The sequence below is a fragment of the Artemia sp. Qi Xiang Cuo genome, chromosome 16, assembly GCF_049724085.1.
Source record: "Artemia sp. Qi Xiang Cuo chromosome 16, ASM4972408v1, whole genome shotgun sequence".
Taxonomy (NCBI): Eukaryota; Metazoa; Arthropoda; class Branchiopoda; order Anostraca; family Artemiidae; genus Artemia; species Artemia sp. Qi Xiang Cuo.
The window spans coordinates 6,162,986-6,183,426 of NC_142809.1; positions in this window are offsets into that span (position 1 = coordinate 6,162,986).

A 20,441-nucleotide genomic window follows, 5' to 3' on the forward strand; every position below is an offset into this window, starting at 1 on the left:
TGGCTGTCCTCCAAAAATGGGTGTCATAATAGAAAACATGTCTATCAACCCATGTAGAGTTCATTGTAATAGGCAAATGACCCTGGTAACCGTACAATGCATTGAAAGTATACATTCAAACTTACGCCTAAGGCATAGATATGTATGTAAGCTTTCAAGTAATTGTACGGTTACTACTTATATATATATATATATATATATGAGCCCGTCTGATGATAACCGGGTTGAGAGCAGGTAGGATTTTTTTTCCCTTTTTTTGACAGATTTTCTGCTTTTGTATGATATATTAGTGAAAACATAAGTGGAAATTGAATCCAGATCAAGACCCACAATTACAAAAAAAAAAAATACTTCCTCCAAGGTTAAGAAAGCCTTCTCTGTCATTTTCTAACCTTTAACAATAGTGAAAAAGTAGACATAGGAGCTTGAAAATACAAACTTCAACGGTTTAATGTATGGTCTAAACTATCTCCTGAAATTTTCATTCTCCTAGCTCAACTTTTTTGCAAATAGCAAAATGCCCTTCATCTAGAACTTTACCTGGAAAAAATTATATATATGCGATTTTAATATTGCTCTAAAATTTCAATCACAGGTGTGTAACCCCTTAAATGCCACCTGTCCCCTCAAAAACATTTTCGGGCTTACATTTAATCAAGCAGGTACACAAAAGGATACTGATTCCACTTTAGGTCTAAAAAAATACTACGATATAAGTTAAGTCACTTTGTTTTTCCTATAATGAGTTTTTTTTCCCTCACGGCATCAAGCTCTTAAAATAACAGCATTTTAAAATAAGCTCCTTCAATTTAAAATAAATGTATGAGATAAATACGATTTACCTTAGCATGGTAAGGACTTGAGATCCCATCACACAGTCTACGTCTCGGAGTGCCATGTTTACCATAAATGTCAACCACTTGTGGCAGATTTGTGCTACGTGTAACACAGTCCCCCAATGCTTGGCACAGCTCCGCTTGGCACACTTTCACAACGCTTGTTACGCACCTCCTAATGTACGTTTTGGTGCGTTTTGGTCTTACCAAACAAATACTTTTTTTGGTCGAATAAAAGTAGGCATAACCAAGTGTTTAATCGTTTTCAAACTAGGTGTAACTCCTTTCTCGCATAAAGAGTTAATTGCACATCCAGGGACCCGGGCTCCCTCCCGATATCTATTGTAGATAATTTCTTATATATTCAACAGATTTTCACACCATTTTTTCAAATCCCTTCCCCCCTCGATCATTCCTTCCGTACGTGCCTAGAATAGTAAATAACTGATTTCCCATGTACTTCATGATATTCTCGTTTTAATGGCGGCACCTAATTACATAGCCCACAATATCAAATTTAGCACTCCCTGAGAGTAGCTGAATTTACATAATAAAACAAAATATCGAAAACTAGAAATAATATTTTAGGAAAAAGGGAAGTACCTGGGATTTTTATAGAAATTTTTAATTAAACTCCTTTATAGGAAAGGTTGTAGGAGTATATGTGGTAATAATAGAGCTATTAGCATTGAGTTATGTGCATGATGAAGTGTCATAGGCAGCGCGCTAGCGCTGCCTAAGTAAAGAATGAAATTGAAAGGGCTAGGGCCATTTCTAATAGTTGAAAGGGATTGGAGAGCGACTACTGCCCCTCTCACGCCCACCATTTCCCCAAACACATCCAATCAAAATTTTGAGATAGCCATTTTGTTCAGCGTAGTTAATTTCCAGATAGAAAAAATGTTTTTGAGGAGGACACTCCCCCACAACCCTCAGGGCAAGGGTTTTAAGTTATGCCCTGGGGGCATATAGGGTTTTTATAGAAGGTGTTGCCGTAAAAACTTCAAAAAAGGCTTATTCGATTGGAAATTCAAAAGGCTAGTGCCCTTTTTAATAGTCGAAAGTGATTGGAGGGCAACTATCCCCCCCCACCCCGATCATTCCCCCAAACGGGTATAAGGGTTGTAAATTATGCCCCCAGGGCATAACTTACAACCCTTGCATTGAGGGCTCTGAGAGGGTTATCATCCTAAAAGATCTAATTTCCAGAACATTCAACAACGTGAACAAAATGAATATCTCAAAATTTTGATGTGTTTGGGAAAATGGTGGGCGTGAGAGGGGCCTTAGTCGCTATCGAATCACTTTGAACTATTAAAAAAGGCACTAGCCCTTTCAATTTCCAATTGAATAAGCCCTTTTGAAGTTTCTACGACAACGGTTTCAATAAAAAAGTTAATATGCCCCCAGGTCATAACTAACAACCCTTGCCCTGAGGGCTCTGGGGGGAGAGGTTGTCATCCTTAAAGACCTAATTTCCAAAACTTTCAACTACGTTGAATAAACTGGCTATCTAAAAATTTTGATTGGATGTGTTTGGGGAAAAGGTGGGTGTGAGAGGGGGATTAGTTGCCCTCAAATCACTTTCGACTATTAAAAGGGTACTAGTCCTATGAATTTCAAATTAAATGAGCCCTTGTTCAAGTTTCTACTACAAAGATTTCAATAAAAACCTTATATGCCCCCAGGGCATAATTTAAAATCCTTGCCCTGAGGGTTGTGGGGGAGTTTCCTCCTCAAAAATGTATTTTATATCTAAAAATCAACTACGCTGAACAAAATGGCTATCTTCAAAATTTTTATTGGATGAGTTTGGGGAAATGGTGGGCGTGAGATGGGGGAAATGGTTGGCAGTAGTCACTCTCTAATCACTTTCAACTATTAAAAATGGCCCTAGCCCTTTCAATTTCCAATCAAATGAGCCCTTTTGAAGTTTCTATGACAAAACTCTCAATAAAAATCTTATATGCCCCCTGGGCATAACTTACAACTCTTTCCCTGAGTGCTGGGGGAGGGTGTCATTCTTAAAGACCTAATTTCCAGAACTTTCTATTACGGTAAATAAAATAGGTATCTGAAAATTTTGATTGGATGTATTTGGAGGATTGGTGGGTGTGAGAGGGGGGTTAGTTTCCCTCCAATCACTTTCGACTATTACAAAGGACCTAGCCCTCTCAATTTCAAATTGAATGAGCCCCTTTTGAAGTTTTATGACAGCTCTGTCTATAAAAACCTCATATGTCCCCAGGGCAGAACTAACAACCTTTGCCCTTGGGGCTTTGGGGGGTTTGTCATCCTTAAATACGTAATTTCCAGAAATTTCAACTACGTTGAACAAAATGGCTATCTCGAAACTTTGATTGAATGTTTTTGGGGAAATGGTGGGCGTAAGAGGGGGGTTAATTACTATCCACTCACTTTCGACTATTAAAAAGGGCAATTTCAATTTTCAATCAAATGAGCCCTTTTTGAAATTTCTACAACAACTTTCTATATAAGCTTTATATGCCCCCAGGGCATAACTTACAACCCTTGCACTGAGGGCTCTGAGGGGGTTATCATTCTAAAAGACCCAATTTCAAGAACTCTCAGCTACGTTGAACAAAATGGATATCTCCAAATTTTTATTAGATGTGTTTGGGAAAGTGATAGGCGTGAGAGGGGCATTATTCGCTCTCCAATCACTTTTAACTATTAAAAAAGGCACTAGCCCTTTCAATTTCCAACTGAATGAGCCCTTTTGAAGTTATATTCCCCCAGGAAATAACTTACAACACTTGCCCTGAGGGCTGTGGGGGGGGGGCAGTTATCTTCCTTAAAGACCTAATTTCCAAAACTTTCAACTACGTTGAATAAAATGGCTATCTAAAATATTTATTGGACGTGTTTGGAGAAAAGATGGGCGTGAGAGTGGGGCTAGTTGCCCTCAAATCCCTTTCGACTATTAAAAAGGGCACTAGCCATTTGAATTTCCAATCAAATGAGCCATTTTTCAAGTTTCTACGACAAAGATTTCAATAAAAACCTTATATGCCCCAGGGAATAACTTATAACCCTTGCCCTGAAGACTGTGGGGGGGGGGGACTGTCCTGCTCAAAAGTATAATTTCCTGAACTTTAAACTGCGTGGAACACAATGGCTATCTAAAAATCTTTATTGGATGTGTTTGGGAAAATAATGGGCGGCGAAGGGGTGTTAGTTGCTTTCCAATCACTTTCGACTATTAAAAAGGGCACTAGCCATTTCAATTTCCAAGCGAATGAGCTCTTTTTGAAGTTTCTACGACAACGCGTTATATACAAACCTTATATGGCCCCTGGGCATAATTTACAGCCCTGCCCCTGAGGATTGCGGGGGGGGGTTGTCATCCTCAAAGACCGAATTTCCAGAACTTAAAACTACGTTGAATAAAAAGGCTATCTTAAAGTTTTGATTAGATGTGTTTGGGGAAAAGGTGGGCGTGAGAGGCGGGTTAGTTGTTCACTAATCACTTTTGACTATTAAAAAGGGCACTAGCCCTTTGAATTTCCAATCGAATGAGCCTTTTTTGCAGTTTCTACGACAACACCTTCTACAAAAAACCTTATATGCCCCCAGGGCCTAGCTTACAACCCTTGCCCTAAGGGATGTGAGGGACTGTGCTCAAAAACATAATTTCTATCTGGAAATCAACTGCGCTGAACAAAATGGCTATCTAAAAATTTTGATTGGATGTCTTTCGGGAAATGGTGGGCGTGGAAGGGGTGTTAGTCGCCTTCCAATCACTTTCGACTATTAAAACGGCACAAGCCACTCGAATTTCCAATTGAATGAGCCCTTTTCGAACATTCTACGACAACTTCTTCGATACGAAGTGCCCTGTTCTAAAGGAAAAAATTAATAAATAATACATTGTGCCAACATCGCTCTTATATGCACCCAGGGCATAACTTAAAACATTTGCCCTGAGTGTTGTGGGGGAGTGTCCTCCTCTTTACTTAGTCCATGTTTCTTGCCTCGTTCTCGAATGTCCTCGTTCTCGAACGTTATATATATATATATATATATATATATATATATATATATATATATATATATATATATATATATATATATATATATATATATATATATATATATATATATATATATATATATATATATATATATATATATATATACAAATATTGACGAAGACCACACTGCCTTTCAACAAATAAATGGGTTACCAATGGGAGCAGCTCTATCCGGCCTACTGGCTAATATTTATGTCGAGAACCTTGAAAATTGGGCATTAAATTCTTATTTTTTAAAACATGTCTATTGGGGTCGTTACATGGATGACGTAATTTCACTTTGGAATTATGGGAAACTGAACTTCGGGGTTTCCTAGATCATCTTAATACTTATGATAGAAATTTGCAGTTTACCCTAGAAATTGAATTTGAAAATAAACTACCATTTTTAGATGTGCTAATTATTCGTAATACTAATAATTTTGACTTCACTATATATATAAAACCAACACAAAACAATAGATATCTTAATTTTAATTCAAATCACCCCCCCCCCCCCCGCAAGTTAAAAGAGCAGTTGTAACTTCTCTCATTGACCGTGTCCTGAACATTTGCTCCGATTCATACATAAAAGCAGAAATAAATTTTATCAGAGATATTCTTTTTGGCAACGGATACCCCATTCCTTTTGTCAATAATACGATAAGCCGTAGACCAAAAAGACATTTTCGTAAAATCAACGATATTTCACAATGTGAGGCTCCGGAAAAATCCTCTAATATAATCTATCTTCCGTACATCCCAAGAATTACCACAAAAATAAAAAATATTTGCACAAAAAACAATCTGTATTTAGTTTTCACCAATAATTTTGAAATCACAAATTTCTTAAACTCTGGTAAAGATAAAACCCTAGTTACTCGTCAAAGATGGGTTTATCAAATACCATGTAACTGTGGCAACTACTACATTGGCAGAACTCCTCAGAATCTAGAGAAACGGAAACACCAGCATAAAGAAGACACAGACAAAGTGTTAATTGCTAATAGTTATAATAACTCCTTTGATTCTGCTTTAGCTAGCCATATATTTGATAATCCCAGCCAAACAATACTTTTTGAAAAATCTTCTCTCATATAGTGATTTGGGGATAAAACAGGTGGTCCGGGAATCAATCGGAATTAGGCTCAAAATAAATAAAAGTATTTCCTTAAATAGGGACTTAGGAGAATATTCACTGAATTCTTTATACCCAAATTTAATTAAAAATGATCTAACAAAATATTTTATTGAACCAACTGACAATAGTATTGAACCCGTTACAAAAAGGCCTTTAAGACTAGCTGCTAAAAAAGCAAGATTGGCTTTGAAAACTTGCAGTTAATAATTTCATTTTATTTCGTTTGAATGAATTCATCCTCTCTCATCATTTTATTTATCAGTTCTGGTTGAACTTCGTTGAAGTAAGGATACTGGGGCTGTTTTAAAGGATTTTTAAAAGAATTTTTAGTTTTAAACTTCGTATTTTAATGTAAGTTGTTTTTATATATATTTTTTCTTTAATGTTGTGCTGAAGACGGCCCTTGGACATAGGGCCGAAATATTCACCGATTTAAATTGCACTGTCTTGGAAAAAATTTTCCTATTGTTTTTAAGTTGTGTTTGTTTGATATATATATATATATATATATATATATATATATATATATATATATATATATATATATATATATATTTATTTTTATTTATTTATTACCCGTCAAAAAAAGGTGTATATATATATACATATATATATATATATATATATATATATATATATATATATATATATATATATATATATATATATATATATATATATATATATATATATATATATATATATATATTATATATATATATATAGACTAGTTGATATGATTATCTACTATACATTTTTAATTCACTAATGATTATTTGGTTTAATTTTTACCAATTGCAGCTTGATGCAACGATGATCATATTGCTTTTGTTTGTTCAGTAATGGGAGTTTAAAAAGTAAAATATGTTAAGTACCTGCAATGCAGTGTATAATTGAGTTTTTGTTTCTCGTCTTTGTAGTTTGTTCGATTATGTGTAATGTCTTGTAATTTATTTTTTGTGTGTGTTTTTTCTTTTTTAGTGATATTCCGTCTTTTGTACCTTTTTTGACGGGTATATCTTCTTTACGCTTTGGCTTAATGTTTCAATATTTTAATTTCACTTCACGATTTTTTTTATGTTGCTTCAATATTTAGAAAATAATGTCTAAATAAAGATACTAAAATGGGTGACCGGCGTTTACCCCCCCTCCCCCGGCGATTACCCCTGTAAAATACCCCCCGCGGTAAATACCCACCGGAAACTACCCCCCGCGGTAAATACCCCCCCCCGGAAACTACCCCCCGCGGAAAATACCCCCCAGAATATACCCCGTGTAAAATACCCCCCGCGGAAAATCCCCCTGGTAAATACCCCCAGGAAATACTCCCCCCCCCCCCCGTGAAAAGGCTGGCTGTTCAAATTTGACCATTTTTTTTTTTGTAGTTTTTTTTTCGGAGTTTTGTTTTTTTTCGTAGGAGGAAGGAATTTTGGTACTTGTGCATTATGCGCCATCCACTCAAGTTTACGCTCCGTAAAACTCGAGAACAAACCCGTTTTTTCGTTTGTTTCTTCGTTACTTTAGAAACAAATTTGGGCTATATATTTGCACATTAGGGGGTAGGGGTAAAGTCTAGCGGGTCTGCATGCAAAATGTGTTAGGTACAATTATTCTGCATATTAGATAGATATAGAGATAATTGCATTTAAAGCCTAATATACGGCCATGGACAGAGTAAAATAACGTAAATGAAAGGCACAAGTAACATAAACTTTGATTTGCGATCATCATAAAACACTTAAATGAAACATTACATAAGTTTAATAATAGTAGTTAATACTTGGAAAAACAGTCATTGAAAAAAAAAAACACTCAAAACTTGGAAAAAACAATTGAATGAAACATTATATTTACTTTATACCGGGATATTTTTATTTATTTAATTTTTTTTTTTTTTAGTTAAAAAAATTTCCAGATACCTCGCTATTCTACAAACAAACTGAGGCGACGTTTGCTTAAGACACCTGGAAGCACCAACTCATTTTTTCCAAATATCCCTTCCCTTATCGTAGAGAGCCCCTTGCACCGAGTCAAGCAATGTACCAAATGATCTTCTTTAACTCTACAAAGTGGGCAAACATATCTGTCTTCATTGGAACATCTTTCTTTAGAATATCTTTTAAATCTTGCGCTAATTCGTAGGCAATTAGTCCTGAGCTGCATCCATAACATCAACATCTAGCTGGTAATTTATTCTTAAGTTAGAACTCCTGCCCATAAATCACCTTAACATCTTTATAAAACTTTAATGTTTCTAATTTTTTTTTTTATCTCCTCACTCCATTTTTGAATCATTCGATTCTCTAGTACTAACTTAATCTCATTCTTCCAAAAATCTTCATAAGCTGCCTTAAGCAGCCTGTTACTCGGTAACTAGACCAAATCTCAGCCAAAATTTAATCATTGAGACTAGTCTGTAATTTTTTAATTTTTTAATTTTTTTTTGTAATTTTCTATACCTAGAAAGAATTGTTTTCTGACTTCAAACTGTCCAAATACTTTACACCCCCCCCTCCCCTTATGTATTGCCCAAATTATATATTTGCCATATATTCTGTCACATGTTTTGTCTTGTCTCGCGCTAAGCTGAAAAAACTAACGAAGAAACCTGTTTGTTCTCGAGTTTTATACAGCGAAAACTTGAGTGAGTAGCGTACAATACATAAGTACCAAAATTCCTTCCCCTTACGGAAAAAAACTCAAATAAAATTTTCAAACTTGGAAATCCTTTCCTGGGCGGTATTTTCCGGGGGGTATTTTCTGAGGGGATGTATTTTCCGCGGGGGTATTTTCTAGTGGGGTATTTTCCAGGGGGTATTTTGCTTTATGCTTTACCCCACCCCCTGATGTGCAAATATATAGCCCAAATTTGTTTCTAAACTATAATATATTCATCCTATTTTATTGTATTTCATTAGCATTGACCAAACTTGACTTCTTTAGCAGTGCCCACATAATGCACTTCTGTCGCTCTTCTTTATCACTTATATCCCTTCTTTATCATTCTATCCCTTCTCTTTCACATCATACCCACTTCTATCCCTCTTTTTTTATCATTTGGCTGAATGTTTCAACATGTTTATGGTTTACTTTGTTAAAGTTTGATGAATTAACTTTGATTTTCGGCTAAATATTTCACCTCTTTTTTTTGGTTTCATTTCATGTTCTTTGACTTTTTGCGTTTCTTAATACTCAGAAAATGATGTCTAAATAAAAATGCAAAAATCAACTGAGACGTAATCTTTATTTCCTCCATAGCCTGTTCATAATGTTTTTCTGGTTTCCTTCCCCACAGGAAACTGACACGGTCTGATATGTTGCATAAATACTTATTTGTCCTAATCGCTATAACACTTCTATCCATCTTCTTCGCTGTTTGGCTAGCCTTCCAGATGCTCTGCCCTTGATGGAAATACGTGATGTTGGCCTTAGATTTATCATGATGCGGAATATTTTGCTTCAGTTACCAGACAATCGGTAATTAGATATTATTCCAATTATGATTTATCAAAGAGAATATACAGTCTATGGATTTGTGTTGATGTTGTGGTGAATCGGATAAATTGAATTTTTCACGCTGTCTAGCTTGCTTTGGATTTAGTAAGGCAATACAGCAACAGCTCATTCAGAATTTGTTTGGGGGGGGGGGGCAGGATGGTCCTGGCAAGTCGTAACTTGTTATAATACATATTGTAAATTTTACAATAGGGTAAAAAAAGGTACTTGTCTAGAATCCGGTAAGCACGCGAGAAGTCAAGTTTCGTTAAGGCTAATGAAATAAAACATAATAGGTTAAAAATATAATAGTTCAGAAACAAACTTGGGCTATATGTTTGCACATTAGGGGGTGGGGGTAAAGCATAGCATATATTAAATACGTAACCTAACCTAACATAGCGCAACTTAGGTACCTTTTAGTCCCCCTAAACCCCAAAAAACTAAAGTCTAAATATAGTTCTCGGAATAAGAAACCCTTTGCTTATACAGTGTCTAATATGAATTTCCGAGTAATGCCTACCTGATCTTCGTAGTACAATTATCGCATGCTTACCGGATTCTAGACAAATGCCAAAAAATTAAATATATGTTTTTTTGCTTTTGACCGTTATTAACCATCACTTATTTGTAAAAGAGAAACCTTTGTAGGCACGTACAATATGACAAAAGCATTTAGGGTATTAGGAAGAAAATTCCCGACAATTTATGTGACTTGAGGCAATATCACATTTTGGAAAAAAACAGAAATTTTAAAATATATTAAGAGCCAAATAGAATAGGTAAGAGCCAATAGGTAATGACCAATCGATGTAGGTAATCGACATAGGACCAAATCGATATAGGTAAGGACCATAACATCCAACCGTCAGGACATCCAACGTCATAACATCCACAAAATCCGTCATAACATCGACAAAAAAATCCGTCAAAACCACCAACCGTCAAAACATCCAAAATTTTAAAACTTCAGTTTTTTGTAGTTTTGGGGGGAAAGGTACCTAGGTTAGGTTACGTATTTAATATATGCTATGCTTTACCCCCACCCCCCTGATGTGCAAATATATAGCTAATTTTTTTCTAAACTATTATATACTTGTTAATATTATATAAACTTATTTAATGTTTTTGGATTTTGTGACGGTTGGATGTCCTGACGGTTGGATGTTATGACGTTTGGTGCTTGTGACGGTTATTCGAAATGGTAGCACCCCTCTAAGTTTTACAAAAAATTGGCATAGCCTAGTATCTTTTAATTTACTGTAGCTTGAAGCGAGATTCTACTCAGGTACTTTTGGAGGTGGATCTGTTATTGGGAGACAACCGTTCTAACTATCAAATGACGGAAAAGTGAGTATTCTCATGTAAGCTTCTTTCTCTTTTTTTTGGGGGGGGGGGGTCATAGAGAAAGTTCTCCTTATTGCAGTGTTATCAAAGAGCTAGGATTTTTAAACGGAGGCTTTTTTAGGCTCTTAAAATATAATGATATCACATTTAGAAAATAAGAAATTAAAAAAAATATTACCCCCTCCCCCCTCCAAAAAAAGGCAAAAAAAGATTGAAGCAATTGATAGAAGTTGTTTAGTAAAAGGGAACGGGTTGAATATCTAACTTTTACAAAAACTAGACATATAGCCTTTTAAATTACTGGAGTTTCAAGCAGAACGTTCTTTGGGGTCTTTATTTGGAGGATAGAGTCATATTATTTTAGAATTGTATCCCTGTATCCCATTGTATCCCATTTCTAACTACTTTAATGCTACGTTTAATTTTTTGAAAAATATATCCTTGATAAGAAGCAATATTTGAAAAAAAATTGTGTACGAAAAATTATGTATAATTTATAAATTTTCGCGGGTTGCAATTTCCCTCCCTGTAGAGTCCTGCCTTGTTGTAGCTGTAGTGACAGGGCTATTTTATCAACTATTAAAAAAAATTGAGTCAAATTACTTTTACCAAAGAAGTACATAATTTTATATATTGTTCTAATTATCAGGCAGGGGGAGGAGTCTTTCCCTTCTCTCTTGTTATTTTCTACAACTTATTTATATTTTTTCGTTGAGTTTGCTTTTGTGTTTTTGTTTCTTCATCTGTAGGCTATTTTTTTATCAATCAATCAATCAATGAATCAATCAATCTATTCAATCAATAAACTCAACAAAATACACTTCAATATAAACTCCCCTTCGACTAGTCTCTATCAAATGCACTTAAAGGTCCAAGCGCAGGCAAATTCCAGTTTTCAACTAGATTAGAAACAGAGATGAGATATATTGATTCATAAATGATTCCTATATGAAATAAAATGGAAAACATAAGACATTAATCAAATAGTTCGAACTGCAAGTAAGGAGCGGTCCGGCTCAATAGTAACCGAAACTCTAAAAAACGGAATTTTGATACCAATGGATATATGAAAAGAATTGGATTTTTATGCTGATTTCAAATATACAAGTTTCATTAAGTTTAGTCTTACCCATTAAAGGTTACGAGCCTGAGAAAATTTACCTTATTTAAAAAAAAAGTGGGGAAACACCCCTTATAAGTCCTTGAATCTGAATGAAAATTATATCATCAGATTCAGCGTATCAGAGAACCCTACTAAAGAGATTTCAAGCTCCTATCTACAAAAATGTGGAATTTTGTATTTTTTGCCGGAAGAAAGATCACGGATGTATGTTTATTTGTTGTTTTTTTCCCAGGGGTGATCGTATCGACCCAGTGGTCCTAGAAGATCGAGAGAGAGCTAATTTGAACGGAAATTAAAAGTTCTAATGTCCTTTTTAAGTGACAAAAAGATTGGAGGGCAACTGGGCCCCCTCCCACGCCCATTTATCCCAAAAAATTATCTGATCAAAATTTTGAGATAGTCCGTTTTGTTCAGTATAGTTGAAAGATCAAATAAATATGTCGTTAGGTGTAAAATGACCCCCCAGTTTTCGTTGGGAGAGGTCTGTACGTTATGAAGTTCGCCCATTGTTTACGTATAGTATTTGTTATTTAGAAAATATACAGGATTTTTTTTGTGGGGGGGGGGTTGTGTTTTGGGTGGATTTCAACGGGGAAAATCTTCTGTGGGGACGGAAATTTCTGGGGGGTGAATGTTTCAGGAGTTATGTTACAATGGGGATTTGAAAAAATTACTATATGAAATTCTTTTTAATTGTCTTACATTCTCTTTGTCAAATTTTGCATGTGGAGATGTTCCGGAGTAATTATCCAGGGGATTTTTTTCGCGTGTTTTGTTTTTTGGGGAATAATCTCCACGGAAGGTGGCATTTCTGGAGTGATCGTGAAACCGATTGCAGATTAAAGTCTTATTGAAATGAAAGAATGCTAAGGAGTATTTTTCAGGCTGAATCGTCCTTAAGCAATTTTAAAGGGAAGGGGGATTCTCAGCGAGGATGGAACTGTCTGGATGGGATTTGACGGCGGGGGGGGTGCACTTTACGCTGGGTGAAATTTCCACAGAGGAGTTTTCCACGAGGGGGAGGGGTATATTTCATAGAGGGTGAGCCAGATTTACCGGCATTATTTGTAAAAAGAGAAGAACTTTTTCCGTATATGAAGGGTTGCTCCCTCCTCAATACCTTACTCTTTATTTTAAAATTTGACTGTTTACTGAAACTGAAACACGGGGGCCGTTTAATTAGAATAGGAAGCTTTTTTAAAAAAATACTAACAGCTTTAGCGTAAATAGCAAGGCCTTGAGGAGAGGGCAACCGTTCATACACGGAATAAATCTGCCAAATTAATATGCAAATTTTGGTTTACTTTTTCATGAACAGTGAGCCAAATTCGAGCCTGCATTAGTTGAAAAACGTTCAGAAATTAAATAAAAAAACGAGTTTTTTTTAAATCGAAAGTCAAGAGTGACATTAAGATATAAAACGAACAGAAATTATTTCGTATGTGAAAGGGGCTGTCCTCTTCTCAACGCCTCGCTCCTTACGCTAAAGTTTTTATTGTTTTAAAAGTAGAGGTTTGACACAGAGTCAAACTTCAGCGCCAAGGGTGAGGCGTCGAAGAGGGGACCGCCCCTTTCATATACGGAATAATTTCTGTTCGTTTCAAATTTTAATGTCGCTCCTTACTTTCAGTTAAAAAAAAACTTGTTTTTAATGTAATCGCTGCAAAGGCTCCATAGCCTACAAATTAATAAAGGTGGTACTTGATATACAGTTTAAAAATTGTTGAAAAGTGACGAAAAATTGAAAAATAAGTAAACATCGAACGAGAAAGATATCTTCTGGGTTATATCTGGTTAAAGATGTAACCACCAGTCAAGCCCTATATAAGTTACAACTTAACCTGAGCCCCCTTTAAAACACACTGACTTGAACTCAGACCAACATTCCTTTTTTTACGATTTTCATATAGTACCAGCACTACATCCTTCTAATAATCAAACACATCCTCAGCCAAAGATTTGGTTTCTAAACCCACACGCGCGCGCATGCAAAAAAAAGGAGTGTAAATTGAGCAAAATGCAATAAGTAAACAATAAGGCAGGGGAAAAAAATTTTTCACCAAAGTGTTCGTCCAAAAATAGAACTATAGGCATGAAGCGACTCTGTCGAAACTTAGGCTAACCCAAACTAAAAAAGGAACTTTTATATAATAATATATTATATATTTTATATTATATAATAAAAATAAATAAATAAAAAGAATCGGCTTTTATGCTGACTTCAAACATATAAAATTATTAAGTTTAGTGTTACCCATTACAAGCTAAAAGCCGGAGAAAATTTGCTTCATTTTCTGAAAAGTGGTAATACGCTTCCAAAAAGACAAGAAATCTTAGTCCCATTTTAAGGTTCAGCATATCAGAGAACCTGACTGTAGAGCAGGTTGCCATCTGTAGCCCAGAAGTGCTATTTTAGCACTATTTCATTATGTGTAGTATTGTAGCATGTGCTCAGGGTTGCTAGAATAGGGCTAAAATAGCACGAAAGTGCTATCTTAGCTCAATTTTAGCACTATTATAGTCAATTTTTTTATTATAGCACCAAAATCGCTCTGTAGCACGCAAATTCGGGCAACTGTAGCACTTTAGGAACTGACCATGGTGGAAACCCTGCTCTAGAGGTTTCAAGCTTCTTTCTACAAAAATGTGCAATTTTACTCTTTTTTTCCAGAAGAAAGATCACGGATGCACGTTTATTTGTTTGTTTTTTCCCAGAGGTGATGGTACCGAGGAAATGGCCATGGAAGATCGGGAGAGGGCACATTTCGAGCGAAAATTAAAGGTTCTAGTGCCCTTTTCAAGTGATCAAAAAGATTTTGCCCCGGGAAAATGGAGCACCAAACTACGATCTAGCCTAAAAGAGGGCCAAGTCGCTATCAATTGAAAACTCTTAGAGGGTCATTCGATTCAAAAGTATAAAAAACACTATATATTTAGTTTTCCAGTTACAGAGGAAGTAATTCCGCTCGATAGTGCATTCATTCCTAAAAATTTACGTGGCCCGTACAAGATAAACGGTTTATACAGACATATACCTTAAATTCAATGCCCAAATTGTCTAACCCTCTATGAGCCTTTAGATAAATATAGAAATTGTTATGGGGGGTGGGAACTAATTTGTTATCTCCCTTCATTAAAACTAAGCCTAAATAAGCTTTCGGTGAGGGCCTTTAATATTGATATTGGGGTGGGTGGGTGGGGGTGTTAATACTGCCCATTTCATTGAATCAATTTTTTCTATTTAGTATAAAGTATCAGAGACAACACTCTAGCATTGCAAATAGTAAAGAGCCATAAGGCTTCAATGAATTCTTATTATTTATTTATTATTTATTTTCCCAGAGCCACTTAACATGGAACGGGTGGTCTTTTAAACTTTGGAGGTTGCTCATTTGATCTGAAAAAGGGTTTAGTGTCCTTTTTAAAGTCAAAAGTTATTGGAGGGGGATCCCCCCTCCCACGGTCTTTTTCTCCCAATCTGACCAAGTTAGGGTAGTGGTTCTCAACCGACTTTGGGCCATGCCGCACCTCGGAATTTCCAAAGTCCTGATGCCGCCGCCTTGTGATATTCAAATCTGTTATTACAAATTTTACGTGAATTTAGCTCAAGTAAGCTTAAAAAGCCATTACCTTGGTATTTTTTGGAGGGGCCCTCCTCTAAGCATACTTTGTATAATGAAAATATTGTCTGTTTAAAACACCTTTTATACAATGCATGACGTTACTGCAATACTATCATGAATCTTTTTTGCTCATTAAATAAATATGAATCTGACGTCATTCGCATAAATTTTTTTCTTCAAAATTAAGGCCCCGAAGCCTTGATTCACAACGTGGGGCACAGGCCCCACCGATGAGGCATGGGAAAATTTTGGTGGGTCATGGACTGGACGTGCACCATTCGGCTGACTATGCTTTAGAGTCTTAATTTCGAAAAAAAACTATCAGGATCAGAGGCAACGCTATAGCGTTGCCTATAGTAAAAGCCATACGGCTCCAATGTTTTATTATTCATTTATTTATTATTATTTTTTCCAGAGGCACTTGGAAAGGGTCATCGCATAAACTTCGAAAGGGACTCATTCGATTGGAAATCGGAAACTCTAGTTTCCCTTTTTAAGAGTAAAAAATTATCAGAGGGCAACTAGCCCCCCCCCCCTGCGTTTTTTCCCAAATGGATCCGATAAAAATTTTCAGATAGTCATTTTGTTAAAAATAGTTCAAAGATCATATAACAAAAACTTCGGAGTCAACAGAACCCCCCAGGGCCAGGGGAATAGGCGTTGTAAGTGTTGTCCTGGGGGCGTATATGGTTCTTATAAAAGGGATGCTCATATAAAATTCAGAGGAGACTCATTTGATTGGAAATTGAAAATCCTAGTTTAGTTTTTAAGAGTCAAAAGAGATCAGAAGGCAACTATCATCCCCTACGCCCCATTTCCCCCAAATGCATCCGATAAAAATTTGGAGATAGCCATGTTGTTCAAAATAGTCCAAATGCCAGACAAAAAAAAACTTCGGTGTCGACACAACCACCCAGGGCACGGGGGCAGGGGTTGCAAGTTATGCCCTGGGGACATTTATGGTTCATATGGAACGGATGCTCGTATAAACTTCATAGAGGGCGATTTGAATGGAAATTGAAAGTTCTAGTTCAAGTTTTAAGAGTCAAAAGAGGTCGGAGGGCCCCTATCCCCCCTCACCCCTTTTTTCCCAAGCCCATCCGATACAAATTTTGAGATAGCCCTTTTTGTAAAATAGTTCAAAGGTCAGATAACAAAACTCCGGTGTCGACACAACCCCCCTGGGCCCCGAGGGCAGGCATTGTAAGCTATGTCCTGGGGCCTTATAGGTTTCAGGTTCATACATTTTTATTAACAAAAAAAAAACTCAATGTTAAAACATGTCGCAATAAAGAAAGAAGATGCTTGAAAAAGCGACCGGTTGGATATCATGCATGCCAAATCATCAAACCAATTAAAATAAAAAAAGGGGAAAACAATAATAATAACTGAAAATAATGATAAATATATAATGGCACAAAATATAAAAAAAAAATTAAAAAAAAATATCTACAAAAAAAAAAAAAAAAAAAAAAAAAGCCTTCTCTCGAACCATTAACACTACCAAATTCCTGAAAAGAAATGATTTTTAATACGGGTTTTAAGTTGCGGCACACTTTCAGCTTGACGAACAGAATCTGGGAACGAATTCTAAACTGACGGGCCCATTTGTCTGGTCACTTGACTCGCTCTCGTTGTGTTCCGTGGCTCAGATGCAAGACTATCCGCACTCCTAGTCGAATAATCGTGATAAAACGAATTAGGCTTAAAAATATTCAAAAAAAAAATCCGGTGCAACACCATTCAGACACTGAAATACAAATACTCCAATTTGATAATCCCTTATTTCACCAACCTTTAAAATTTTAAACTTTCTAAAAAGTGATTCAGTGCTATCAATACCACGATCATACCTTCCAATCAACCTTATAGTCTTATTCTGCAGAACTTGAACTCTTCTAAAATTGCAACTAAAATTACTCGCCCAAATCAAACAACCATAATTTATATAAGGCACTATTATGGAAAAATAAAATAAAAGCAGAATTTTCAAAGGTAAAAATTTTGAAAACGGTTCAGAACTTCAAGGCCTCGCGCCAGCTTGCATGCTATGATGTCGCAGTGTTTTCTCCAACTCAAATTTCGATCCAGGATGAATCCCAGATATCGGATCTCTTCGACTTGTGAGAGCGGTAGGCCATTGTAAATAATGACACCAGGGAGAGTGGGAGCAGAACCAGTCCTCGTAAACATCATAAAATTAGTTTTTGATGCATTGGCGCTAAGTAGGCTAGCACAAACAAATTCATGTAGGCCATCCAGCGCCTTATTAGCCTTGAACAAGAGCTCTTGCAGAGACTTTGCTGCAATCACTAAAGCCGTGTCGTCAGCAAAAGAAGTAACTGAAGCTCCGGGAATGTAGAATCTCATTGTGTCTACAAATATCAGGTACAGGAGAGGACCAAGAACTGAGCCCTGTGGAACACCACACTTTATGGGAAACGGCTGAGAAGATTTGTTACTCAAAGTCACTCGTAGCTTCCTTTCACTTAAATACAATTCAAACCAATTTAAAACACTACCCTTTATGCCTAAATAACACAGCCTTTCCAATAAAATCTTAAAATCAACAGTGTCGAAAGCCTTTCTAAAATCAATAAAAACGCCCATGCACTGCTCGCCATTCTCAAGTGCTGAGTTAATATTTTCCAGAAGATGCTGGACTGCCTGCGTCGTCGAATATCCTTTCCGGAAGCCAAATTGACCATCGTGTAAAACACCAATTTTCATCAGATACTCGTAAGGCCGGTGATGAACAATCTTTTCATAAATTTTTGAATAAATCGGGAGAATTGATATTGGTCTCCAATTAGATATATCAGTTTTGACTCCACCTTTGTGCAACGGTACAACTTTAGCTATTTTAAGCGCACTCGGAAACATCCCCTTTTCCATAGAAATATTGATAAGGTATACGAGGACAGGAAGCAAACAAACCAGAACCGACTTGAGCGTTCTAAGGTTCATTCCATCAACTCCTGCACTGTTTGACTAAATCGTGCTAACAATTTTGCGTACCTCCTCTTCCGTACAAGGCTGAAATGCATTTCGAAACCTCTTCCTCGCTCATCCACAAAACTGCTTGATTCGAAAACATGGGAGCTCCTTGCTTCTTCTTGAATCTTGCAGCCAATTTCAGAGAAATATTGTCCAAATGCGTTGCAGATTTCCTCAGTTTCTTCCAAGGTCCTATTATTTAGCCCAATTTTTGGCTCCGATGGCTTCATAGGGCCTTTTAGAAGATCATTCACAACTTGCCATGTTGCTTTGGGGTTACCTTTACTTTCTTCAAATACATTTGTAAAATATGCCTTCTTTCTTTTCCTTCTTAGGGCATTTGCCCTATTCCTTAGCTCTTTATATATCACATGGAGCTCATTATTCTGCGGATGATTCAGATGCTCCTCACACGCCTGATTTCTCATATTAAACAGATTCAGCAGCTCATCATCACACCATGGTTTTCTCGGTTTATTCTTTCTGGGGTTTGTTTCTTTAAGCGGACACGTGCGATCATAAACATTCGACACTATTTGGTTAAACTTTTCAAATGCTTCCGACGAATGATCTTCATTCACTACTGTTTCCCAGTTAATAACACTAATTTGTTCTTAAGAATTTTTCAGAGTAACTGGCTTCAGGTCACGCATTGGGATTTTATTTTTTTTGTTGTTTTTCTTCACTTCAGAATTCAAATGCAATACAACCGCAAGATGGTTAGAGGCTGGGCTTATAACCACAGAGCAGTAAGCTTTACTTAGTATCGCTGAAGACACAAACACATTATCGATAAGCGTTTCCGAATGATCCGTGATTCTCGTTGGAATGCTCACGGTCGGGTATAAATCATTTGACATCATCAGGCTCAAAAAATCCAAATTTGGTCCACGTACATTTAACAAATCAAAATTAAAGTCTCCCATACATATAAACTCTTGACTAGATCTATTTACCTTTGCAGCAAGCCATTCAAATCTTTCAGCAAACTCTTCAAATGATGCACTTGGTGGCTTATATACAACAGTAAAAATACAAGCAATTACGGTTCTTGTAAGGGGGATGCTCGTATGAACTTCAGAGAGGGCTCATTTGAATGGAAGTTAAAAGTTCTAGTTCCTTTTTTCAGAATAAAAAAATATCGGAGGGCAACTAGCTCCCCCCCCCCCTCAACGCCTTTAGGATTATCGGATGGATAAACCCATCCGATAAAAATTTGAGGTGACCATTTTGTCAAAAATAGTTAAAACATCAGATATTAAAACTCCGGGATCGAAAAAACCACCCAGGGCCCAGGGACAGGCGTTGTAGTTTATACTCTGGTATGTGTGGTTCTTATAGAAGGGATGCTCGTATAAACTTCAGAAAGGGCTCATTTGATTGAAAATAGAAAGTCCTAGTTCACTTTTAAAGAGTCAAAACAGACCGATGGGCAATTAGCCCCCCCCCCTACGCCCATTTCCCCCAAACCCATCCGATAAAATTTTGAGATGGTCGTTTTTTTTAAATATTTCAAACATCAGATAATAAAAACTCCGAGGTTGACACAAACCCATTTTTTCACTTTGATATTGTTACTTTGATACCAGTTTTTATACTTTGATGAACATTTGATTTTTTTTTTAAATTTTGATTTTGAAATAAGGAATTTCTAAAAACTTGAAACTTTTGCAATCAAAAACGAACAAAAGTTAATTAAAAAAAAATTCTGAAAAATAAGTTTTTCAATGAAAAGTAAAGGTCATTTTAAACTTAAGCTCAGCAGATACAAATACCTGTTAAAATTCAATCTCAAAACGACCAGAAATTACTACTAAGAATAAATGAAACCCAAAACGAACAGAA